The 24,784-nt window shown below is 41.1% G+C and overlaps 1 protein-coding gene across 10 annotated transcripts in view; it reads left to right on the top strand.

Annotated features, from left to right (window-relative positions):
• RAD51B (RAD51 paralog B) overlaps positions 1-24,784 on the top strand; it is a 528,078-nt gene that overhangs the window by 81,417 nt on the left and 421,877 nt on the right. The gene's annotated exons all lie outside the window — the stretch shown is intronic.

Below are 24,784 nucleotides of genomic sequence, written 5' to 3'. Positions count from 1 at the left end.
ATTTGTAGATCCCACAGTCAAAGAAGGAAAAAGTGAAAAGACAAAAGCTAAGGGGGCTAGAGAGATTGATTACTCAGTGATTAAGAGGACTAGCGTTTGGTTCGCAGGTTCCAAATGAGATGGCTGTCAACCAGCGGGAACTCCAGCTCTAGAAGGTCCAATGCCCTTTCCTAGGACTTGTAGGTACCTGCATGCTCTGTGTGTGCATGTGTGTGTGTGTGTGTGTGTGTGTGTGTGTGTGTGTGTGTGTGTGTGTTATATTGTATTTAGAATAATTTTAAAGATCTACTTGCTAGGCATTTTATTATAGTGAATTTTTTCATGGAAAAAAAAGTTGAGCTTTGTTCGTTATACTTCCTGGAATATTTCTGTCTATTCAGTTAATGTGTCTTGAGTGAATACTCATTTAAAAGTTTAAATACTTCAACTTCATTTCAGTTTTGATATATTTCAAGTAAGATTAGGATTGATTTTTTTTTTTTTAAAGAGTGACTACAGTCATTTCCCAGAAGTAATTCATTTATTTCTGCATCTCTGGATAGCTTTGTGTGCATGTGAATTGCTGTCTGGAATGATTCAGTGATCGTTGGATATTTTCAGTGATGGGATTTTAGATGATTTGCTGCATTTTTATTATTTGAGTATCTGTAATGATGGCATTTAAAATTTATTTTTATTGGTGCTTTGCCTGCATGTCTATGTGAGGATGTTGGATCCTGGAGTTGCAGACAGTTGTGAGCTTCCATGTGGGTGTTGGGAATTGAACTCGGGTCCTCTGGAAGAACAGTCAGTGTTCTTAACCACTGAGCCATCTTTCCAGCCTCTAAGGAGGCCATTTTAATGAAAATGTTATAGTGCCTTCATTGTGGTGAAATATGAGTTTGTGCTTGCACGGTTTTATGCCTCTGTTTCTTTTAAAATTGACCATGACTTTCCTTTCTCTGTCACTTTTACCAGCAGCATGGTATTTTAAGGCTGTGCTATGTTTCTTTCAGGATTCTCTCTAAATGGTGGCATCTTTTTTTCATAAACAAAAACAGTTCATAACTCTTGAGGAAGCAGCTCAAATAGAATACGGTCAAAATCTATGCATATTAGAGAATTTTAACCAGGTTTTGGCCAGATTCCCCATTTTTCTCCCACTTTTTTTTTTTTTTGTGAGCTAGGCATTGAACCCAGATCTTTTTGCTCAGTCAGTGAGTGCTCTGCCAATGAGCTAAACTTCAATGCTTAGCTGCAGTATTTTAAAGTTAAAGGGTCTTTAAAAACTACCAGATTTTCCCTAACGCTATGTTCTTAACTAACGTCCTTCAGCCAACAGAAGTAAGCAAAACTGAGCCCAGGTCTCCTGGCTTCCTATGTTGTTGTTTCCTCGAAGATAAACATAAATGCATTTTTTTAATTAATGAAGAGAGAGGGATCAGTTGGTAAGTGAACTTGCTGAATAAACCTGTATTTCTAGAATCCACATAAAATCTAGGTGTGGCCGCATCTGTAACCCCATGGCTCCTACCGCAGGATGGAGTCTGATGGAGAAATTGCCTGGAAGCTCGTGGGCCGCCCAGTGTAGTGTACAGAGCACAGAGATGGAAACAAGAGCCACCCTGCTTCACAATAATGTGGATGCCTTGGAGTTGTCCTTCGACTCCTGCAGGGCCATCGTGGTGCATGCGCATATGCACTCAGCAGCACACAAATAAATGAGCAAATAGAAAAGTGAGAGAGGCAGACAGAGAAGATGCGAATCTTATAGCAATCTGCTTCCCATGCACAGTGCTGTGTAAATAACAAGGCTTGTACTTAATTTAAAAGCAGTTGGACTTGCCCCTTAAATAAAAATTTATTGACTTTACCAAAAAAAAAAAGAAAGCAGTTTCTTCATCACAAAAAGAGACTAGCTGTTTGGCTCTTATTGGACCTTCAAGCTCCAGAAATTTGACGGGAAAGATATTGTGACTGTGATGAGGAGGACAGCAGTTACTTGTAAAAAGTTTGGGAATTTACTGTGGTTGTTGTTAAAAAGAGTTGCTCCCAAATGTGGCAGTCCTGGAGAGGGTGCGCTGCTCACTTCATCTCTGAAGCCGTCACTTACTCCGTCAGGGTGGAGGGGGCAGGGAATATCGTTTCTTTGTTTCTGGAGCTGATTTATTTAGTTATGATTTCAACATGCCTACAAGGCAAACCCCAGAAAACATTGCACAACAGCGTAAACCACAGCGAATGGTGCTCCCCCTGCCCCCCCATACCTCCTGCAAGGTCTTTAAAATAAAACAGCAGTGAGGTTTCCACCCCCTCCACTCCTTTTTCCCTCAAGTTGTTTAAATGGCTCCGGTTCTGTTTGACCAGCGGGTGTGGCAGGCTTTAGTATCCTAAGTGGTGGTACAGGTTCCTGAGCAAGAGAGAGGATTCAAAGTGGCGTGCTCCATTGTTGGCCTGTGTGGAATGTGTAGTGAGAGGCGCCGAGGCCTACACAGGCTGCTCTTACCAACAGATCTTCTTGTTAAAAACCGTATTGTTATTGCCCATTTATTTTGGAAAGCAAAAATAAATTTGACAGAAAAGTGAGGTTAACCATCTTGTCTCATGTTTTCTTTCCACACAGCCACTCTGAAGATAGATCTTAACCCTGTCAAGTCTTGACTCTCCTGGCCCAGGTTAGCGTTATCACAGACTTGAGTTAAGCACACATGCATTGCACTGGGTCCGCAGCTCAGGGGAAATGAGCAAACAGGCGCCTTGTCCTTAGGACCAGAGTAAGAACTGGTATCCTAGCAAATAGTTGGATAAGTCTCAAGCTCATTTTTCCATGCACATGTCAAATGCCAGCCCTCTCCCCATAGTCGCTGTCTTCCTTAATGACTTCCACATCCTCTCGGCTGGAAACCTCACGTTCTTCCTGAGTCCCTCTGCTCCTTCCGGCTCCACTACCCATCTATCAACGAAGTCCTGTCTCCTCTCTCTCAGAAGCTGCCTTTGGAAGTGTCCATTCTCTCCTCACCATTCCCTTGGCCAGTGCCCTGGAAAATCCTTTCCATCATTCGCCGCTATTTTGTGGCAAGCCTCTTATCTACGTTCAGTCTTTCAGCTTTCTAACCTATCTTCCATACAGTGTCAGATTTCTTCTTCTCCTCCTCCTCCTCCTTCTTCTTCTTTTTGTAAAGATTTATTTATTACATATAGTGTCCTGCCTGCATGTACATCTGCACACCAGAAGAGGGCACCAGATCTCACGATAGATGGCTGTGAGCCACCATGTGGTTGCTGGGAACTGAACTCGGGACCTCTGGAAGAGCAGACAGTGCTCTTAACCTCTGAGCCATCTCTCCAGCCCAGATTTCTTCTTTAGAGACACACCTAATCATGTTCTTCGGCTTAAAAACCTTCGGTGAGTCTCTGCTAATGCCCAAAAGAGATAAGGTAGAGAGAACTTGTCAGGCCATGCTTTTACAGTGTAGCCTTAACCTGCTTATTCCTGCCTCATTTGCTACCATTATCGTCTTCCTACCTTGTGCTCTAGTCCCACCGGCTTCCTCCTAGTTCTCTGATCTCTCTGTTTTCTTACGTCTTTGGCTCTGATGGTCCTTGCCTCATGCACGGAGAGCCCTCTGCCCTGATTAATCCATGGCTGCTGGAATTGGAAGAACTGAGGCAGCTGAGGAATACTATTAGCTGGGATTGAATGGCTCGTCTGTAACCCAGCACTTGGCTTTGGCAGGAAGATTGCTTTGAAACTGGGGTCAGTCTGTACTAACTACCTAGCCAGTGAGTTGAGTACCAGGCCAGCCCGGGCTACATAGCAAGACTGTGTCTCAAAAACAAAAGCCAAATAACAGCAATGAAATAATCACAGATAATGACAAAAGAAACAAGCCGAGGAGCATCAAAGGCAGGAGTTAAGAGTACTCGGCAGGGTTCAGACTAGCTTCAGACTTTGGGAGAATCGAGAAGCAGTTCTTATTTTTGTAGATAGAGATGAAAAAAAAAAAGTGGCATGAACGGTTCCTGGGGTGGTAATTAGGTTCAGGAATCGAGAGAAAACTTGTATCCACACCGACCTACTGCTTCTACCGGATCTCACTTTTCAAGGGACCAAAGAATAGATAAGAATCAAGACTTTTCACATTAATGCATTTTAAAAACCAACAGGCTTTGGGCCAGGGGCATAGCTCAGTGATCAAACATAAGCTTAGCCATGTGTGAGATCCTGAGTTCAGTTCCACCACAAAACAAAACAAAACAAAAAACAACCCCGTTAAAAAAAAAAGCCTCCAAAACTAAAAATAAAACCAAAACCAAAACCAAACCACAAAGTGGGATGAAGTGGTTCACGTCTGCAACCTCAGTGTTTTGAAGGCTGAGGAGGGAGGATTGCTATGATTTTTGGGCCTCAGTGAGTTCTAGTCTAGCCTGGGCTATCCAGTGAGGACCCTGTCTCAAAAAAAAAAAAAAAAAAAAAAAGCCAAAACCAACCAAGCAAAACAATACCACCACCACCACCATACCAAAAAAAAAAAGCCCCAACGATGGTGACTTTGGACTAGAACCAGTGACGAGAAACGTCTTTACCTAGAGAGGAAGAGGACAGCTCGCAGGCCTGTGCCCAGTCATGCTGGCTCACTCACAGCCAACACTTCCTTTTTTACCCATGTCTTATTCTTTTGAGCAATTAGTTTTATTATAAAAATAGAATATTAAAATATGCAGATCTTCAGAATATCTCTAAAACTCCCCTCACCTCCTCATGACTATTGTCCCTGTTTCGTTCCCACCCGCAGTTGAAGCCAGTGCCACTACCCCCATGGATCTTTTCTTGTGCATCACTTGGGGAGGATGTGCAAATGGATAGACAGGTTATTCGGGCAGTAATTCTGCCTTGGTGGGAATGCTCTTCACAGACACATACTCTGTCTCGCATCCTGAAAACTTGCTTCCTTTGAAGCTAGATTACAACTACATCATTTCCCATTACTGCAAAAAAAAAAAATGCTTTAATCACATTTTTTTAATTTTTCAATTTTAGCTTCTGAAATAGTAGAATCTTTGGGGTTTCTTAACTCTGCCTTCTTTTCATAGTAATTGCACATGCACAATTAGAAGATCAAAATAGGAAAAATTTAGTAAGCAGGCATTAGGTGTGAGGCCAATTAAAATATGAAGAAAGTTATAATTGTTGGCTTGGGGAGAAATGTTTCTTAAAAAATTAGATCATCTTAGACACTGTTGGATTACATTTAGAGACCATCCCTTGTGTTAACACTGCTAGACAACCCCCCCCACCCCCCACCACTCCTCAGTTACTGTTAACACTGAAAGTAAACAACCTGGGACTTGAGTGGCAAGTCAACAGCTGCTTCCCCCTTTCCGTATGCCCCCGGCTCTCCCCCTTCATGTGCTTCTGTTAACATGAAAATTCCCAACTTAATTCAAGAAGTAAACTTGAAGTCTGGGAAGTAAGAGGGCTTTTGTAACTTTTCCCAGTTCTAGGATGCTCATAGGCTTTTGGAATACTTTCAGGGAATCAAGTTTGCTAAATGGAAACTATTTGTTGTTAATCTAGGTTGTGGCTAATTATGAATATAAATAATGAAGTTGACGAAACCTGTGCCACTTATTTGCCATGCTTTCTTGAAGAATATTAGTAAACCCGCTGAGTTATTTGATAATCGTTAATATTATTTCCAGTAAACTCTTGACTTACTTAAATCAGACTGCTAGTATCTATGGTTTTTATTATATAAAAACTAAAAAGTATGGTATCGTGAGTTTCTGAGAAAGCACTTGTAAAAGTTTGCACTTAGTATGCTTTTGAGTGTCAGACTGTTGGGAGGTGCCACAAGATACCAAAGCAGAGAACTGGGAGCCAGGTCACCACTCTTCCTTTGGGCTGTAATTAAAAGGGCTCCTTGTTTACTTGTAGCAATTAGTAGATTATTTTTCTTAACTGACCTGAGTGTGTTTGTGAAACGGTGAATCCCATTGCTTTGTATTCTCCTATGCTCCTCAGTAAGGATGCACTTCATTGGCAGTGGTAGATAATTGTTAAACTGTTTAACATCGTCCTTGAAAGCAAGGGAAGCACTCAGAGTAGGTGACTTACATTTTTATATTTTGGAGGCAAAATGTGTTGTGTCAGGTCAGGCACTCATGCAAACCTGCATAAAAGCTAATGTGTAAAGCCACCGCAGCAGTCAATCTATGCTGTGTTTATTTACCCCCCAACTCTAATGTCCCCACTCATTTGCTGCTTTTACAGAAGTTAGCTGCCCACCATTTGGCCTTCTGTAAAGTTATATTGGTATGGTTACTTTTGAAAGAATTTTCATGAATTCTATTATTTAGATACCGTCCAAATAGAAAGCCAGGTAAATTTCCCCCTTTGCTCAGTGTAATGTGTTTTGTGTTAGAAATCTCACCAGATTCTCTTTCTAATTTAATTTTCAATGTTTGTGATTGGTTGCTTGTTATAAAAACATGAAAAAGACTCTTACTTTGTTAATGAAAAATAACCTAAAAAGAAAAACAGTTGTATGTAAATGTAGACTTTTTTTTTGAGGGATCAGTTTAAAGAGATGCCTTTTTCTTTTTTTCACTTTCTTTTTTCCATATTGCTCTCACCCATTTAAGTGTAGGGAAGTCTTTCAATGTTTGGTGTCAACTTGAGGAACAAAAGTGACACTTGATTGCTTGAAGTTCCATACCTTTGCTGTGTATTTTCTGCATCTGGGTCTATTCTGTTACCATATAAAAATATCAAACATTGCAAGTTAAAACTGTATGTCCCACAATCAAGTATTTATAAACACATCTGAAACTTGTTGCAAGTATAACCTGTTCTGAGATGGATCGACCATGTTTATAACAGAGGATGTAAACCTCTCAGGAATGTTTCAGATCAGCTCAATGGCTCCAAGATATTTTGAACTGGTGTTGTAAGCAGGGTTTTGGGTCTGTTTTTTGCTTGTTTTTCTTATTCAGCAGTTTTATGTGAGCTAAAACTATAACTTGTGCTTGATTAGTTTGCAGCTTAAGTTTGTTGCACTTCTTACGCCAATAGAATTTTTCCTTCTGTCTGTAGATTTAGTAACATTCTTCATACAATATGATTGTGTGGGTAAAAAAAAAAAAGTTACTGTTTTGATTTTTTTTTTCCCTCTTCAGCTTTAGCAAGCCATCAGTCAAGTAGACAGGAAGGCAGTTGGAGAGGACACCAGGGGCTTGCTTTGCTTCTTTGTATCTTCTTGGCTTGCAGATGTAAACTGACTAGAAGTTTTATGCATACACATAAATTACTCTTAAGGACGATGGCGGTGCAGAGAGGGTGGAAAGCCCGTGGTTTGCAGTAGACGGTGCTTGAGTTTGAGCTGAGTGTTGGAGAACACCTGGTTCTTGATATTTTCCAGCTTGCTTCTGGGGGAGTTACTTCTCTTATGATTGCTGGATGTCATGTGACTGCATCATTCTGTCTCAGTGAAAGACTTGGCTGGTTATTTGCTAACTGCAATGCAGTCTTAACATATTGCCTTGGATGAATCATGGCACTTTGCTTTGCCTCCGTTTCTCCTTCTGTTAAGTGGCTGTGTAATTTTAGAGTCATTCAATTTATTGAAACCAAACTTTTTAAAGCCGTGTAGAACTGGCTTCAGTTTGAATTAATTTAAGATATAGGATAGTATTGCCCCACAGTGCATGCCTCTACCTTCCAGAAGTCTCCTGCTTGTTTCTCTATCTGGAATAAAAAGAATAGTTAGGCATCTAAGATTGCTTGTGTGCCCTATTCGTGTCCTAGTAGTAATCTTCATCACTTTTAATTCAGCATCTGTTTTCTCTGTGAGACACCTGTAATTGACGAGCAGCACTTCCGAGTCTTGTTTTTTATGAAGGTCCATCATATACTTTAGGTGATGTTAGACAGCAGGTGAAGGATTGAAGCCTCCCAACTATAAAAATGCTGTCTCCGCGATTTTGCTATCTCCACGATATCATTATCTCCATTGATATTGTTAAAATAAAACTGTTTAAAAATTGACTTCCCCTGCTCATTTGACATTATCAATGGCAGTATTGCCTGAACAATCAAGGAAGCTAAAGTCTCTTTGATGTGGTCTTAGAAGTTTAAGACAGCTGGGAAGGGTGTGGCTTTCCAAGGTACTCAGGGATGCTGTGCAAAAGAAAACTATTAGGTTACCTGCTTTTCATGGGTGTAGTTGCCAACGTGAAAAAAAAAAATTAGAGACTACAGCTTGTTTCAGTAATAGTATTTATATTTTATCTTCCCAAGGACACAATGACTTTGTAATATAGGTAAAAATTCAAATACCTTATATGTAATATCAAATAAGGTGAGTCTGTTTCCTGATTAGCTTTTTGGTACATATCCTTTGTGCATGTGTGTACATGTCAGGGTGTGTGTGTGTGTCTGTGTGTGTGTGTGCGTGCACATGCGCGCATAGCTGGAGAACAAATCTATATTATGTGCATGCGAGAAAAACATTCTACTGCTGTGCTACATCCTCGGCCATGATATGTGTTCTTATTTCTGTGTTTTGTTTAATTTTCATTTTTCAGAGAAATATTGTTAAATACAATCATCTGAAGTGAAACTTGACAATCATGTTAGGCTCCTTTGGTTGGAATTATATCCACCACTCAGAAAACTCCATCTCAAAATTTGCCTAAAACCCATGACTTCTACCTGAAGGGTCATGCTGAAGGGCAACACTAAAATTTTAAGTGTAACTCTTTTCCTCAGAATCCCAGTGGCCAAATTGCTTTGTTTGGGAGCAGCATAAGGCAGAGAATTGGTTAATTTCAAGGCAGTTTAGCTTAATATTCTTCTAGGGCTAGGTTTATGATTGCTAGACACATAGAAAAAATATCAGCACAGTGATGACAATGCAGTTAGCTGTATCTGTCAACAAGAGACAGTCAGCCCTATCTGAGGCCAGTGAAATGTTAGTAGTGAAAATTCTGGCACTATCCATGAGAATGAGTGACCTTGAGAATTTTGGGTTAGAGCCTAGGAGTGGGTTTGAATTTGACCTGGAATCTCCTCCATACTTGTAAATAGTGTACTAAGTTATGAAACTGGATCACAGTGAAACTTACAGATAGGGCGCATGGTGAAAGAGTGAGGAACGGCCAGTAAGAAGTTTACACAGACAAATGCTTGCCCCTACCATACTTAACACAACAAACACAAAAAACTCTCCACACTGTTGAAGTCGAGTTTGTGTAAATTACTCACGCTACACATTCGACTTATATATCTATTCCTCTGTACTTCAAATTTGATGAAAATTTCATACTGTGGTTTGGCAGGGAGGGGGGAGTAACCCCAAACCCAAACCACATAGGACAAATTGAATTACAAACCTGGTGTGGTCCTTTAACTCAATTACATCTAATTTGTGTTATTTTAGTCATCCTGTGTGGCAGCTGTTTTGTGTAAAAGCCCACAAACATTTTCAACGTAAGAATTTGTCCTGATTACAACTTCTTAAGATTGGTACTGGCCTATTTATATTTTAAGTGGCAAAATTGTAGATTAATTTGGGACCATTTTAAAAATTGAAAATTTTGTTCTTTGATTAAGCTTAAAAACTGATCATGTGGTGTTCACTTTAAGTGTCAGTTTTTACACACTCCATTTTCTTATGCTTCTTGAGTCTCTAAAAACAGCTCCTGACTTACTTTACGTAGTTATTGCTCAAAAGCCCTTTGATATCTTCACCCCCAATTTAGGGTGATTTGGAAAGAAAAACATGCAAGATTATGAATCTTGAACTGTATACATCAGTATATTTAAGATGGAGGTCTGAGTTAGGATTAAGTATGGAGTGAGGTGAACATTTACAGAAGGAAAGCAGTTGAATCCTGGTCCTGCAAAAGCACAAACAATTTATATAAAACCCACTCACACACTGGCTTCAGGGCAGCACTTCCCCGCTCCTCTCCCGCTTTCCTGACCTTATTCGGTGTCCCCTTGCCAGCTTTAGTCTCTATTAGTTATCTGTTGCTGTAACAAATGGCCTCAAAGTTAATCTTAAAACAAGGAACATTTGTTATCCCCTTCATGGACCAGAAATAGCCCATTTGTCTTATGTGCATGATAAAGTTGAGATAGTTAGTAAGTGCTGACTGCTTGGTAAGCGGGTTCTCTTAGTCTGAGGCTTTCAGTGCTGCACATGGGTGCAGAGCTTCAGCAGCTCCTTTGTTTGCTTCTGAGTTTTGTCACCTGTGGGTTTTTTTTTTTTAAATACCATCCTTTTGAAAGAGACTCATGTTGCTGCCTCCTTGGTAATAATCATTCATGACTCGCTGATCTAATCTTCAGGGTTATCTTTGCCTCCTTGACATTCAGATCTTCAACTCTGTTTCTTTTTTAAAAAATATACTTATTTATTAAAAACAGTTTATGCCTTGAGTTCAGGTGTGTATGTGTACCACATACGTGCCTGGTGCCCACGAAGGACAAAAGAGGGCTTGGAACCTGGAAGTAGAGTTAATGGGCAGCTGTGGACCACTGTGTCGGTGCTAGGAACGAAATCTCGGTTCTTTTCACACAGCAGGAGCTATTGGTTCAGCCCGTCAACCACTTGTTTTTTAAGCAAACACTTACTTTACTTAATTGCTTCTACTTTAGACTAAACTCCATCTTGATCCCTAGGACCACATGCAGAAGCTTTACTTTGCTGCTTTATTCCTTTCCTTACCCCCTCCTGTCCACCCTCCTGTCCACCCTCCTGTCTACCCTCCTGTCTACCCTCCTGTCTACCCTCCTGTCTGTCTACCCTCCTGTCTACCCTCCTGTCTGTCTACCCTCCTGTCTGTCTACCCTCCTGTCTGTCTACCCTCCTGTCTGTCTACCCTCCTGTCTACCCTCCTGTCTGTCTACCCTCCTGTCTGTCTACCCTCCTGTCTACCCTCCTGTCTGTCTACCCTCCTGTCTGTCTACCCTCCTGTCCACCCTCCTGTCTGTCTACCCTCCTGTCTACCCTCCTGTCTGTCTACCCTCCTGTCTGTCTACCCTCCTGTCTGTCTACCCTCCTGTCTACCCTCCTGTCTGTCTACCCTCCTGTCTGTCTACCCTCCTGTCTGTCTACCCTCCTGTCTGTCTACCCTCCTGTCTGTCTACCCTCCTGTCTGTCTACCCTCCTGTCTGTCTACCCTCCTGTCTGTCTACCCTCCTGTCTGTCTACCCTCCTGTCTGTCTACCCTCCTGTCTGTCTACCCTCCTGTCTGTCTACCCTCCTGCCTATCCTCCTGTCTGTCTATCCTCCTGTCTGTCTATCCTCCTGTCTGTCTACCCTCCTGTCTGTCTACCCTCCTGTCTGTCTACCCTCCTGTCTGTCTACCCTCCTGTCTGTCTACCCTCCTGCCTATCCTCCTGTCTGTCTATCCTCCTGTCTGTCTATCCTCCTGTCTGTCTACCCTCCTGTCTTTTCAACTCTTATTGAGTGAATCTGTCCACTCAAATCACATTGTGTTCTTTCCATTCTCATAAAAGCCACTTTAGACTTTTCTGGCCCAACTGGTGCTTAAACTTCAAATTCCTGTTGTATTAACATGTAAGGCCAACACAGTTTATTTCTCTATTTTTAATTAATTTAAGTTGGTTAGTTAATTTCTCTTTCCAAAGCGAATTCCAATTTTCCGAAAGCAATATCCTTTCCTTCCCGTGCGCCTTCTGCAGGGTGCTCTGAGAGCACACTGGATGATTGAGAAGTGAGGAACCTTGACTTGGCTGTAAAAACTTCGCTCTGTGCTGCTGCTGAATGACAGATAACTTCAGAGCCATTCTTGGGATTAGCTGACTTCAGGACTTCGTGGGGCTACATTTCTGCAGTTTCCCGATGGATTGCTGTAGGGAGAGACCCATTAAAAAAAACCTTTTTCCTCTGCCTAACCACTCAGAATTGGCATTTAGCTGTGAATTGTTAAAGCAAAAATGTGCAAGTTGCCCAGAGCAGGGCAGATGCTAACTAAGAAGCAGCTCGGTGGCTCTGCCCCACATCCTACCGCAGTGTGCGCCATCCTAGCTCTTTGGCTGAGATACACAGAATTCACTAGGATAAACAATGAATTTAATTCTGTCTTCTCTTGAGAGTTTCATGAATTTGATGCACGTACACGCAAAAAGGGCAAATAACTGAAATTTAGTTTCAGCATCTTCTCATTCAATGAGAAAGGTTAAAATAAAGTAGTGATAATGATGTGAATTTACAAACTGAAACTGCCTGTAAATAATGTGGCTAATTGTGTTCCATAACCTTCTTGGTATTTTTAGTACAGACCTGAAGAATGAGCCCAGAGAGTAAGCCAGTGGGAAAGAAGGCCCGAGCTCTTTTGGTGACTAAGTTCTGTGCTTTAGCTAAGACATAGCTCTTTTCACATTATTAATTCTACTAATGCGCTCTGGTTTTCCTCCTCTTCCATCCTCACTGTCCTCTTTTCTGTTCTTCTGCTTTTCATCCCTAAAGACATAGGAAGAATGTTTGGTTAAAGTGAGAGAACAGAGGCATGCTTGACTTTTTTTTTTTTAATTTAAATTAAGATTTTTTTCACACAATATATTTTGATCATTATTTTTTCTTCCCCATCTTTTTCCCATCTCTCCATTCATCCAGCTCCATGGCTTCTCTCTTTCTCATTAGAAAACAAACAGGAAAGAACAAATAAATACCCCCAAACAAACTAGAATTAAAAAAGAAAAAACGAAAAAGCACAAGAAAACACACATACACACACACACACCATAAAAACACAAAATCAGAAACCGTAATATACAAGCAAAAGGCCAGATAATAAAAAATTGCCCAAACAAAACAATGTGAGACACAAAATCTACAAAAATTGCACTGAGTACTTTTGTCTTGGCCATCTACTCCTGGGCAATAGGCCTGCCCTGAGGTGTGGTTTATATATTTAGTGAAACTCCATTGGAGCAAACTGACTTTTGAAAAATGGTCTTAGGACTGGGACCTCGTCTGGCTTGAACCCATGCAAGGCCCTGAGCATGTGGCAGCAGCCTCTGTGAGCGCATGAGAGTCAGTCCTCCTGTGTCAGGAAGGCACTGTTCCCTTGGTGTTGGTCTTCTCCTCTGGCTCGTACGCTCCTGTGCCTCGCCTTCTGCAGTGTTCCCTGAGCTCTGAGGGGAGGGCTTTGACGAAGACTGAGGCGTGCTCCAGGCTCTCCCTCTGCACTTGTCATGTTGTGCGGCTCTGTTTAGTTCCCATCTGCTTCAAGAGGAAGCGTTTCCGATGAAGTCAGAGTGAGACCCGGATCCGACATCTTTTTCCATTATAGCCGTCTCACACTGTGTTTAGGCTTGGTTTTAGGATTACTTAGAATTTGAGTCTGTGATTCAGGTTATTATTTGAACATTTTTGGTTTCCTTGTGGCTAAATTACTGGAGTTTATACAAAACTAAAAAAACCAAGAAAACAAAACAAGAACCAATCTCTTCCTCTTATTTATGCATATGTGTGTTTAAGAAACAAAACCTCCTTACTTTATTGCAGAAATACTCGAGTTAGAGAAATTCAAGGGCTAGAAACGGTTACACCTTTTGAATCTTACGTTTGATTTTTTACAGCTAGTGATTTGGGGTGAGGGGAGCATGTCTTTGAGAAAGCGAGGCCTGCCAGATATGTGCTTACCTGTTGACTGCCAAGATTGCCCCAGTCAGCATCTCCTGTCTGCAGCCTGTCCTTCAGTAGAACACCCTGGTGACACCCACCCTATGGTGTCTCCTGGCTGGTTCTCTTCCCGTTTGTCCCGCTGCTCTCCACACAGGTCGCCCTTCCTGGCTGATGGGAAGGAGGAGGAACAGCAGGCGTGGAGAGTGTCAGGAGGAAGCGCAGCTGCTGGTGAGGATTTGATTTCTCCTCCACCTGCTGCCCCTGTGCAACCTCATTCCTTTCCCCCTCCCTGACCCCCGACACTTTGGAGGAGGAATTTAAAATAAAAATTAGCTCTTTTACTTAAAAATTTCAGACTGTTTCTCTAAAAATCTCCATGTCCTGAGGAATCTTACTGTTTTTTGTTCTTTTTTTTTTTTTTTTTTACTCAATTTCCATCTTCCGTGATCACTCTGTTGCGTTATATATTTGAATGTTCTCTGCTTTACAAGAGGGAAAGGATGTAGTGAATGCAGCGTTTGCCACATGAACCAGTGTCTAATCAGGCTTACTTGAAAGTGTACATTTCACCGAATGGCATTTGCAAATTGTTTTCCTCCCTACCCCACCGGAGCTAACAATATGAAAACGCTTCCATATGTTGAAAGCTGGTCAATTTATCTTGCTAGAAGGGTGTGTGTGTGTGTGTGTGTGTGTGTGTGTGTGTGTGTGTGTGGCAACAGTGTACTTTACTCCCTAGTTATCATACAAACATGAAACTGCAAAGTGGGGAGATTTCGCAGTGAAAGCCCTAACGAGATCACTGTGAGTATCTAGAGCCCCTGAGGCTTCACTACTGTTCCTGAGTGTGGGGAGTTGTTTTTACTCCACAAGAGTAAAATTTGAAAGTGCAATTATGATTTGCATATGTCTTGAAAATATTTAATTGAGTGCAGTTAGAACAGAACATTAAACTCTAATTTTGAACAGGCCCGAACATTTTAAGTAAATGAATACTTTTGCTTGACTACCTCAAGGCATTTCAGAACCGCCATTGGAGGCTCCTTCCTCGCGATTTTCCCAGCGTTAGCCGTTACCCCTCTGCACTTGCCCGGCCTGGTGTCACTACCGTAGTCTCAATGCCATGCTTTTTATTTCCATTGATTCCATTTGTCCTGTTCTCATCACCAGTCCTCTCCAAGCCTGACTTACAGTTTCCTTTAGAGCAGCGGTTTTCACTCAACCTGTGGGTCGTAACCCCTTTGGGGGTTGCATATCAGATATCCTGCATGCCAGATATTTACATTATGATTCATAACAGTAGCAAAATTACAGTTATGAAGTAACAACAAAATAACTTTATGGTTGGGGGTCACCACCACACGAGGAGCTGTTTGGAATGGCTACAGCATTGGGAAGGTTGAAAACCATTGCTGTGCAGAGGCTTTATAATGGTCCTGCCGGGTCTTATTTTTCCATAGTCCTTTTGGACCACATATTTCATTTGTTATGTTGAGTTATTGACTTTTGTAAAGTTAATTTCTATCTGTACTTTACTTGTGTAAAGCAGTCTTGCCAAAAATCTGCACTTTTTGTGCTTTAAAAATTTGTTGTTTATGCGTAGTTTTTAGGTTGATGTTTGTTTCTGAAATAGAAAAATAGGTTTGAGGTTTATGTGCTATAAAAAGAAATTTCACTATTTAATTTCTTTTACTATAGCAACTGACTAAAACTTGTTTTGTTTGTTTGTTTTCGTAAAGAACAACTTTAAATTCAGGTATGGTGGTACATGTCCTAGCACTCTGTAAGGGACAGAGGCAGGAGGCTTGCCATGAATTCAAGACCAGTCAAGACTATGTAGTGAGCACCAGGCGAGAGAGAAAAGATGGATGAAGCTAGAGCAACCAAGGCAGAGTACAGGATGTCCATAAAGGCAAGGCAGAGTACAGGATGTCCATAAAGGCAAGGCAGAGTACAGGATGTCTATAAAGGCAAGGCAGAGTACAGGATGTCCATAAAGGCAAGGCAGAGTACAGGATGTCCATAAAGGCAAGGCAGAGTACAGGATGTCCATAAAGGCAAGGCAGAGTACAGGATGTCCATAAAGGCAAGGCAGAGTACAGGATGTCCATAAAGGCAAGGCAGAGTACAGGATGTCCATAAAGGCAAGGCAGAGTACAGGATGTCCATAAAGGCAAGGCAGAGTACAGGATGTCTATAAAGGCAAGGCAGAGTACAGGATGTCCATAAAGGCAAGGCAGAGTACAGGATGTCCATAAAGGCAAGGCAGAGTACAGGATGTCCATAAAGGCAAGGCAGAGTACAGGATGTCCATAAAGGCAAGGCAGAGTACAGGATGTCCATAAAGGCAAGGCAGAGTACAGGATGTCCATAAAGGCAAGGCAGAGTACAGGATGTCCATAAAGGCAAGGCAGAGTACAGGATGTCCATAAAGGCAAGGCAGAGTACAGGATGTCCATAAAGGCAAGGCAGAGTACAGGATGTCCATAAAGGCAAGGCAGAGTACAGGATGTCCATAAAGGCAAGGCAGAGTACAGGATGTCCATAAAGGCAAGGCAGAGTACAGGATGTCCATAAAGGCAAGGCAGAGTACAGGATGTCCATAAAGGCAAGGCAGAGTACAGGATGTCCATAAAGGCAAGGCAGAGTACAGGATGTCTATAAAGGCAAGGCAGAGTACAGGATGTCCATAAAGGCAAGGCAGAGTACAGGATGTCTATAAAGGCAAGGCAGAGTACAGGATGTCTATAAAGGCAAGGCAGAGTACAGGATGTCTATAAAGGCAAGGCAGAGTACAGGATGTCCATAAAGGCAAGGCAGAGTACAGGATGTCCATAAAGGCAAGGCAGAGTACAGGATGTCCATAAAGGCAAGGCAGAGTACAGGATGTCTATAAAGGCAAGGCAGAGTACAGGATGTCTATAAAGGCAAGGCAGAGTACAGGATGTCTATAAAGGCAAGGCAGAGTACAGGATGTCCATAAAGGCAAGGCAGAGTACAGGATGTCTATAAAGGCAAGGCAGAGTACAGGATGTCCATAAAGGCAAGGCAGAGTACAGGATGTCTATAAAGGCAAGGCAGAGTACAGGATGTCTATAAAGGCAAGGCAGAGTACAGGATGTCCATAAAGGCAAGGCAGAGTACAGGATGTCCATAAAGGCAAGGCAGAGTACAGGATGTCCATAAAGGCAAGGCAGAGTACAGGATGTCTATAAAGGCAAGGCAGAGTACAGGATGTCCATAAAGGCAAGGCAGAGTACAGGATGTCTATAAAGGCAAGGCAGAGTACAGGATGTCTATAAAGGCAAGGCAGAGTACAGGATGTCCATAAAGGCAAGGCAGAGTACAGGATGTCCATAAAGGCAAGGCAGAGTACAGGATGTCCATAAAGGCAAGGCAGAGTACAGGATGTCCATAAAGGCAAGGCAGAGTACAGGATGTCCATAAAGGCAAGGCAGAGTACAGGATGTCCATAAAGGCAAGGCAGAGTACAGGATGTCTATAAAGGCAAGGCAGAGTACAGGATGTCCATAAAGGCAAGGCAGAGTACAGGATGTCCATAAAGGCAAGGCAGAGTACAGGATGTCTATAAAGGCAAGGCAGAGTACAGGATGTCCATAAAGGCAAGGCAGAGTACAGGATGTCCATAAAGGCAAGGCAGAGTACAGGATGTCCATAAAGGCAAGGCAGAGTACAGGATGTCCATAAAGGCAAGGCAGAGTACAGGATGTCCATAAAGGCAAGGCAGAGTACAGGATGTCCATAAAGGCAAGGCAGAGTACAGGATGTCTATAAAGGCAAGGCAGAGTACAGGATGTCCATAAAGGCAAGGCAGAGTACAGGATGTCTATAAAGGCAAGGCAGAGTACAGGATGTCCATAAAGGCAAGGCAGAGTACAGGATGTCTATAAAGGCAAGGCAGAGTACAGGATGTCTATAAAGGCAAGGCAGAGTACAGGATGTCCATAAAGGCAAGGCAGAGTACAGGATGTCCATAAAGGCAAGGCAGAGTACAGGATGTCTATAAAGGCAAGGCAGAGTACAGGATGTCCATAAAGGCAAGGCAGAGTACAGGATGTCCATAAAGGCAAGGCAGAGTACAGGATGTCCATAAAGGCAAGGCAGAGTACAGGATGTCCATAAAGGCAAGGCAGAGTACAGGATGTCTATAAAGGCAAGGCAGAGTACAGGATGTCTATAAAGGCAAGGCAGAGTACAGGATGTCTATAAAGGCAAGGCAGAGTACAGGATGTCTATAAAGGCAAGGCAGAGTACAGGATGTCTATAAAGGCAAGGCAGAGTACAGGATGTCTATAAAGGCAAGGCAGAGTACAGGATGTCTATAAAGGCAAGGCAGAGTACAGGATGTCCATAAAGGCAAGGCAGAGTACAGGATGTCCATAAAGGCAAGGCAGAGTACAGGATGTCTATAAAGGCAAGGCAGAGTACAGGATGTCTATAAAGGCAAGGCAGAGTACAGGATGTCTATAAAGGCAAGGCAGAGTACAGGATGTCCATAAAGGCAAGGCAGAGTACAGGATGTCCATAAAGGCAAGGCAGAGTACAGGATGTCTATAAAGGCAAGGCAGAGTACAGGATGTCTATAAAGGCAAGGCAGAGTACAGGATGTCTATAAAGGCAAGGCAGAGTACAGGATGTCTATAAAGGCAAGGCAGAGTACAGGATGTCCATAAAGGCAAGGCAGAGTACAGGATGTCTATAAAGGCAAGGCAGAGTACAGGATGTCTATAAAGGCAAGGCAGAGTACAGGATGTCTATAAAGGCAAAGAAACAATCAGCAGAGTATGGAGAGTCCACAAAGAGATGCACATGTCGATGGGCCATGTAGGAGTCACCAAAGTGTAATTAACTGCAGAAAGACTAATCTTGTAAATTTTAAGAGATGGTACTAAAATAATTGGATATTTATGTGAAAGAATTATTCAAATCACTTTCTGAATGATATGTGAAGATTAACTCAAAATGGACTATAGATAAACTATAAAATTTATAAAAAAGGCTACACAAAACCTTCTGTTGCCTTGAGGCACGGATTTCTTATATGTGCACAACCTATAAAAGGACCAGTAGATGCTCTGTGCATAAAAGTAAACATTTTATCTTTCTAAAAAAGAATGGTAAAACAAACCACAGACTGGGGAGAATATTTCCAGTACTTATAAGGAGTGTGCATAGATAAGATGGGGATTTAGAATCAACTTACAGGGTTCTCAAAACTGAAAAGGAAATCAAACCAACAACAAAATTACGTACATGCCTGATGTAAATAATTTGAGAACATGCACAAGAGTTTAGTAGTTGTGCCACCGAAGGTGTATGGGTGACAAGCATGAAAAGAAGCTCAGTGTCATTATCATAGAAATGTAAATAAAAGTGCAGTGAAATGTCACACCCATTTAAAGCTAAAATTAAAAAGACTGATCATACAAAGTGTTGGTGAGTGTGTGAAGGGACAAAATTCCTCCTCTCTTGGAGACAATGTAAATTGGCTCAATGAATTTGAAAACCTGTTTGTCCCTTTTTTAAAATATTAAACATGCACCTAGCATGTAATTTAGACATCCTGCTTCTTTTTTTTTTTAATTAAAGAAAATTGAAAATGTACGTTTGTTCAGGCTAGTATATGATTGCCACAGCAGCTTCATTTGGTAGAGCCAAAAGCTATAAGTTACCCAAAGACCCACAAACAGTGGATGGACACCGTAGCTTATCCAGACAATGAAATACTACTCATCAATTTTAGAGAGTTATTATTACTTACAACAACATGAATGGCTCTCAGAATATTTATGATGAGTGAAAGAAACCAATCAAAAGAGAATATAAACTATAGAAAATGAAAAATAATCTATTGCAATGGGACAGAAGAGGAAGGATTACAGAAAGACACAAGAAAACTTTGGGGTTATAGATGTTTTATCTTAACTGTGATTATTAATTTTCAGGCACATACATAATTCAAAGCTATTATGCATTTAAATTATGTACAGCTTTTTATAATGTAATAAAATTATACCTCAAAATACTGCAAATAGCCAGGTATGGCGACACACTCCTTTAATCCCATCACTCTGGGAGGCAGAGGCAGAGTACAGAGTGCAGAGGTGAGTTCGAGGCCAGCCTGGTCTACAAAGTGAGGCCAGGACAGCCAAGGCTACGCAGAGAAACTCTGTCTCAAAAATAAAATAAAATAAAATAAAATAAAATAAAATAAATAAAATAAACAAAAACTGCAGAGAGACTTACAGTTTATCCACAAAAGCAGCATTATCTAGCATTTATGATACTGTTCTATAAACATGTTATACACATAAAATTAGCACTTAACTGGTCTATAACAACATGGATAAAGTCTGAGGGCCACCTATGAGTTTTTATTTCATAGTGTTGTCAGAATATTGTTAGAGATGATTATTTACAAAATAATTTATTGCACCCTGGTCATTCAGCACTTCATCTTTTATTTTGTATAGAGGATTTGTACCTCTATATAATATAGGACAGGTTGCAGCTATATTTTTAAAATTATGGTAGACCATCTAAATACATATTAATTTAGTACTTTCTTGAAAGCCTTGTACTTTCTATTTCTTAGCGTGTTTTCTTCACAAAAATCCTTATTAAACCAGAGGCAAATCTGTAGGAACCATAGAATGCTATTATATTGTATTGGTTAAGTTACTCATTTGCAATATAAGTTGGAGAAAGAAATATTTGCAATTTACCACAAGTGAGGACTCATCCAAAGTAATGCAGTGGTTATAATGAGGAACTGCCAAGCCGAGTAGAATGTTAGGATTCTTAATGTATTTCATATATTGTGCCTAATTTAGCTATCAAGAAAGTAAACTTAGATACCATTGGCCTCTTTATATATATTTTTAAAAAAAAAAAAGGAAAAAGAGTACTGTGGAGGCATCCTATGCCAGTGGTGATGAAAGGACATAGTGCATTTATGCCCACAATGACAACACTGGACAGCTCCCCATTAATGTATCACACTATAGGAAAGTCAGGCAACTTTACTCTTTTTTGTTGAAACTATTTGCAAGTGATTATTTTCTTCATATCATAGTATTTAGTGAATATTATGGGGGCTGGAGACATATCACTCAGTGGTACACTGTTTACCCAGCACATACAGGTATGGGGTTCCTCCTCCTCCTCCTCCTCTTCCTCTTCTTCCTCCTCCTCCTCTTCCTCCTCCTCCTCTTCCTCCTCCTCCTCATCATCATCAGTAGCACTGTAAGGATATAAGTGTATGTCAGAGAGACTTGTACTTATTTAAAAGTTCTGTAATGGTTTGTCTAAGCTTAGGTGGCAGAGCTAATAGTCCTTAAATGAGAACAAACCAAAAAACCAAAATAAACAAACAAAGCCTCCCAAAACAAAAAATTCCTCCACCTCAGTTATAGTAGTAATCACCTAAAGTGACCTTTAGTTTTAGTTTTTAAAAAAATTTTGTTGTTTGTTTTTTAATTTGGAGGAAGAGTGTGATTAGCTAAACCTTTGGTTATAAAGTGACAATTACAAACCAAATAGAGTACACTAAAAATATCTATTACACCTTGATGGTAGACAATTGGTCGTTGGTAGATATGAGACACTGACATAATTTCTGGGAAGTAAACAAATAGGCTGAGCTAGGTGTGTGTGTGTGTGTGTGTGTGTGTGTGTGTGTGTGTGTATTTATGTGCATGTGGAAGCCTTGGTTGGTGGTCTCCATTTGGTGTCTATCTTGTTTTCTGAGCCAGAGTCTCACCGGGACCTAGAGCTTGCGAATTAGGCTAACCCAGACGGCCAGCAGGCCCCAGGTCACCCTGTGCCTGCATTGCCATCGCTGAGATTACAAGCTTGCACCACACCGTGCTTTTTTCCCATATAGAGTCTGTGGATTGAACTCAGGTCTCATGCTTGTGTGGTATGCACTCTAGCCACTGAGCTAGTGCTCCAGCTGGAGCAAGGTGTTTATTAACAGTTTCATTTGTTTTTAGAAGTCATCACAATCCCTGGTGAGAAATTAGTAATAGTTTACCTGTTTTCCTGAATTTATTCTATAAAGCACATCTATGGATATCCATAAACATTGCCGGTTTCATGACACTTTCTTACTGGAATTCTTTCCAAGTCACTCTTTACCTATGACATTAGTAAATCCTCCTCGCTTTAAAAAAACATTTTTATTAATGTTTAAATTAGTATAAAAAGTGGTGGTATCATTATGACATTTGCAGACACATGTGTCATTATAGTATTTACCCTCTCTCAACTCTCCTTGGTTTTATATTCAAATCTTTTTCAAATCTGTTACTAAGCTATATTCTTGTTTTTCTGCTTTTGGATGTGGTCTCCGCATTTTGTCAGGGTTGGCCTTGGTCTCACTGCTCAAGAGATCCCTTGCCTTAGCCTCCTGAGCAGCTGGAATTACAGGTGTGTACTCATATGCCTCATCTGTAAGGTCTTATTTTAGCTTATACATTCGTTAAGGTAAAAAAAAAACTGAAAAGGTAAAAGTTCTAAGTATAGTACAATCAACTCTTATAAGCCATTCACACATTTTTATCCAGTATTAACAGTTTGCTGCATTTTTCTCTTAGTTTCTGAAATGCACATATATGTGCATGAGTGCATGCGTAGCACTGTACCATTTTTTGAACCACTTGTTGGTGAATTGCATTGGTTATGAGTCTTTGCTATAAATTCTTTAATGTGTATCTCTCTCTTTGATACGCCCCCCCCCCCCCCACGCTGACAGGGTTTCTCTGTGTAGCCTTGGCTGTCCTGGACTCACTTTGTTGACCAGGCTGGCCTCGAACTCACAGAGCTCTGCCTGCCTCTACTTCCTGAGTGCTGGGATTACAGCATGGGCCACTGCACTGAGCTAATTTGTATCTCTTAAGAACACGTGTTTTTCTTATGCTATTGTAGTGTAGTGATCAAATTCAGTATGTTATTATTCAATATATAGTTTATGTTCAACTGTTACCTCTTGATCCAACTCTTTGGAGCAACATTTTACCAGCCTAAGGATTGAGAGAGAAATTTCATTGGCGTATCTCTTTCACTTCCTTTAGTAGAGCAGATTCTTAGCTTCTCCTTGCCTTTTCCCACTGATGTCTATTACAAGTGTGAACTCTTACTTTGTATAATGCCTCACTGGCATTTGCATAACTGTTTTCACTGGGTCTTGATTTCTTTTCTTTCAGCATTTGAATTCTGCTGTGTGCCCCTTCATGTTACATCACACTTTTGCTTCTCTTGTGCCTTTCTTTCTAGATTATACATCCTGTGTGGACAGATGATTCACCCGGTTGGCCTTCATCCTTCTTATTTCTAAGCACGAGCACTATATAACTTTACCCCCCCCCCCCCAAATTAAATACACCCACGTCAAACATCCTTGTTGTTTTATAGTCTGAGGTGCTACCTGAAAACACACAGAGAAGCCCATAGCGGGTTGACGAGCTCTTCAAATGTCAGAATGTCCGCAGCCATCCAGCAAAAATGGAAGCGCTGTGGTCACAGGGCTTTGAGTATTGAAGGGAATTGGGTAGTTCATAGCATAAACATGGGCTGTGCACAGAGCACCGAGCATGCTGAGCTCACAGACATGCGCTGTTGCTCTGCATTCTTCCATTGAAGAAACCCTTCGCCATGTAGTGTTTGAGCGCCTTCCCATATGCAGGCTCCGAGAGCAGTTCCAGGTGACCCAGCATTTTAGTGGGCAGTGAAGTTAGCAGGAAAGACCTTTGACTTTTAAAATACATTTCTCAAGAGTGAAAATACCTTAAGTTCTCAAGGGAAAGGCTTTTTTTTTTTAATTATCCTTTTGTTATCAAGTAAACACAAGGAAGTGACTCATTCAAACTTTTAAGGACGATTTCAAGATGTTTTCCATATTGAAGTCAGCATCTGAGAAGACACTTGTGGGAGGCCCTGATGGTTCTGAAGACATTCCCTTATTTATTACTTAAGACTATTTACGATTTTGAATCTAAGTATTTAGAAACCCTTAAAACATTGTTTTTCTTGTTTTAATGAGGAACATTTAATACCCAGGCAAACATTTTTTGCCTTTTGCAGCCGTTATCTGGGAAGCATTTTTTTTTAAACCTCCGTTGAGTATTTTTTCTGTCCTGACTCCACATCCATCTCTGCTTACCGGAGAGCTCCTCATTACTCAGCACGTAGCTCTGTGGAGAGTCCGAGGAGCAGTGGCTGACGTTCGCCATATTGTGGTTTGTCTGTGTGCATGTGCCTGTGGATAACTTGGCAGCCGCTCCCCCAGGGAAGTAACAGCCAGTGCGGTTCAGCCAAAGTTTAGAGGAATAAAGTAACTGAAGTGGGAGTCTACTTATTTATTTATTTGAAGAATGCCAAGTGACACTACCCTTGGCTGTTTATCGCTGAAGTGTGGAGTCTACTGACTTATTTGGATAACGCTGACTGATAGCACCATTGACTGCTTTTCTCTGAGGCGCTTAGGTGGTAGGTAATGTTTCATGGATATGGCAGCTATTAAAACCAAAGCAAGCAAAGAAAGAAAACACTAACAAATGGAAGAAACCGGGATACTCAGATGTCTGTTCTCTTGCCATGCCATGAAGCTGCAGACCTTCCTGTGGCTCAGACACTCAGTCAGATCAGAATCTCATGTAGAAAATGAAAAAGAATGTCCTGTTTTTCCCTCCAGAGTTAAATTTAACAGAAAACTATTTTTCACAGCTGTGACTTGAGAACATTTTATATGCTTGTGATTTTTCTTAAGTAGGCTTCTTTGGGCCTTATTTCAACTGTAGCAGAAGAGGCCCTGTGATTCACCAAGTTGTGTGAGTTAAAGACACGATCAAGGAACAGGCCATTGCAAATGATGGCCTCGCCACAGTAAAAGCGCTTTGATCTTTTGTTTTGACACGTTGAATTTATCTTTAATTATATGTGATGACATTTGATTGCCGTACACTTAGATTATTATGATGTGGCTTGTAAAATGTAGTTTATAGTATGTAATAACTTCAGTACTCATTTTTCTATACTTATGAGTTTTCAGAGTGATGTTTTAGTTTTGTTTACGTGAAAACTATTGCTCCTGAGTTAGCAGAGTTTTAAAATGCAAGATCCTC

The sequence above is a fragment of the Acomys minous genome, assembly GCF_964271855.1.
Source record: "Acomys minous genome assembly, chromosome: 8".
NCBI classification, from domain to species: Eukaryota; Metazoa; Chordata; class Mammalia; order Rodentia; family Muridae; genus Acomys; species Acomys minous.
The sequence above is the reverse complement of the archived record's forward strand: the minus strand, read 5'-3'. Positions and strand labels throughout refer to the sequence as shown.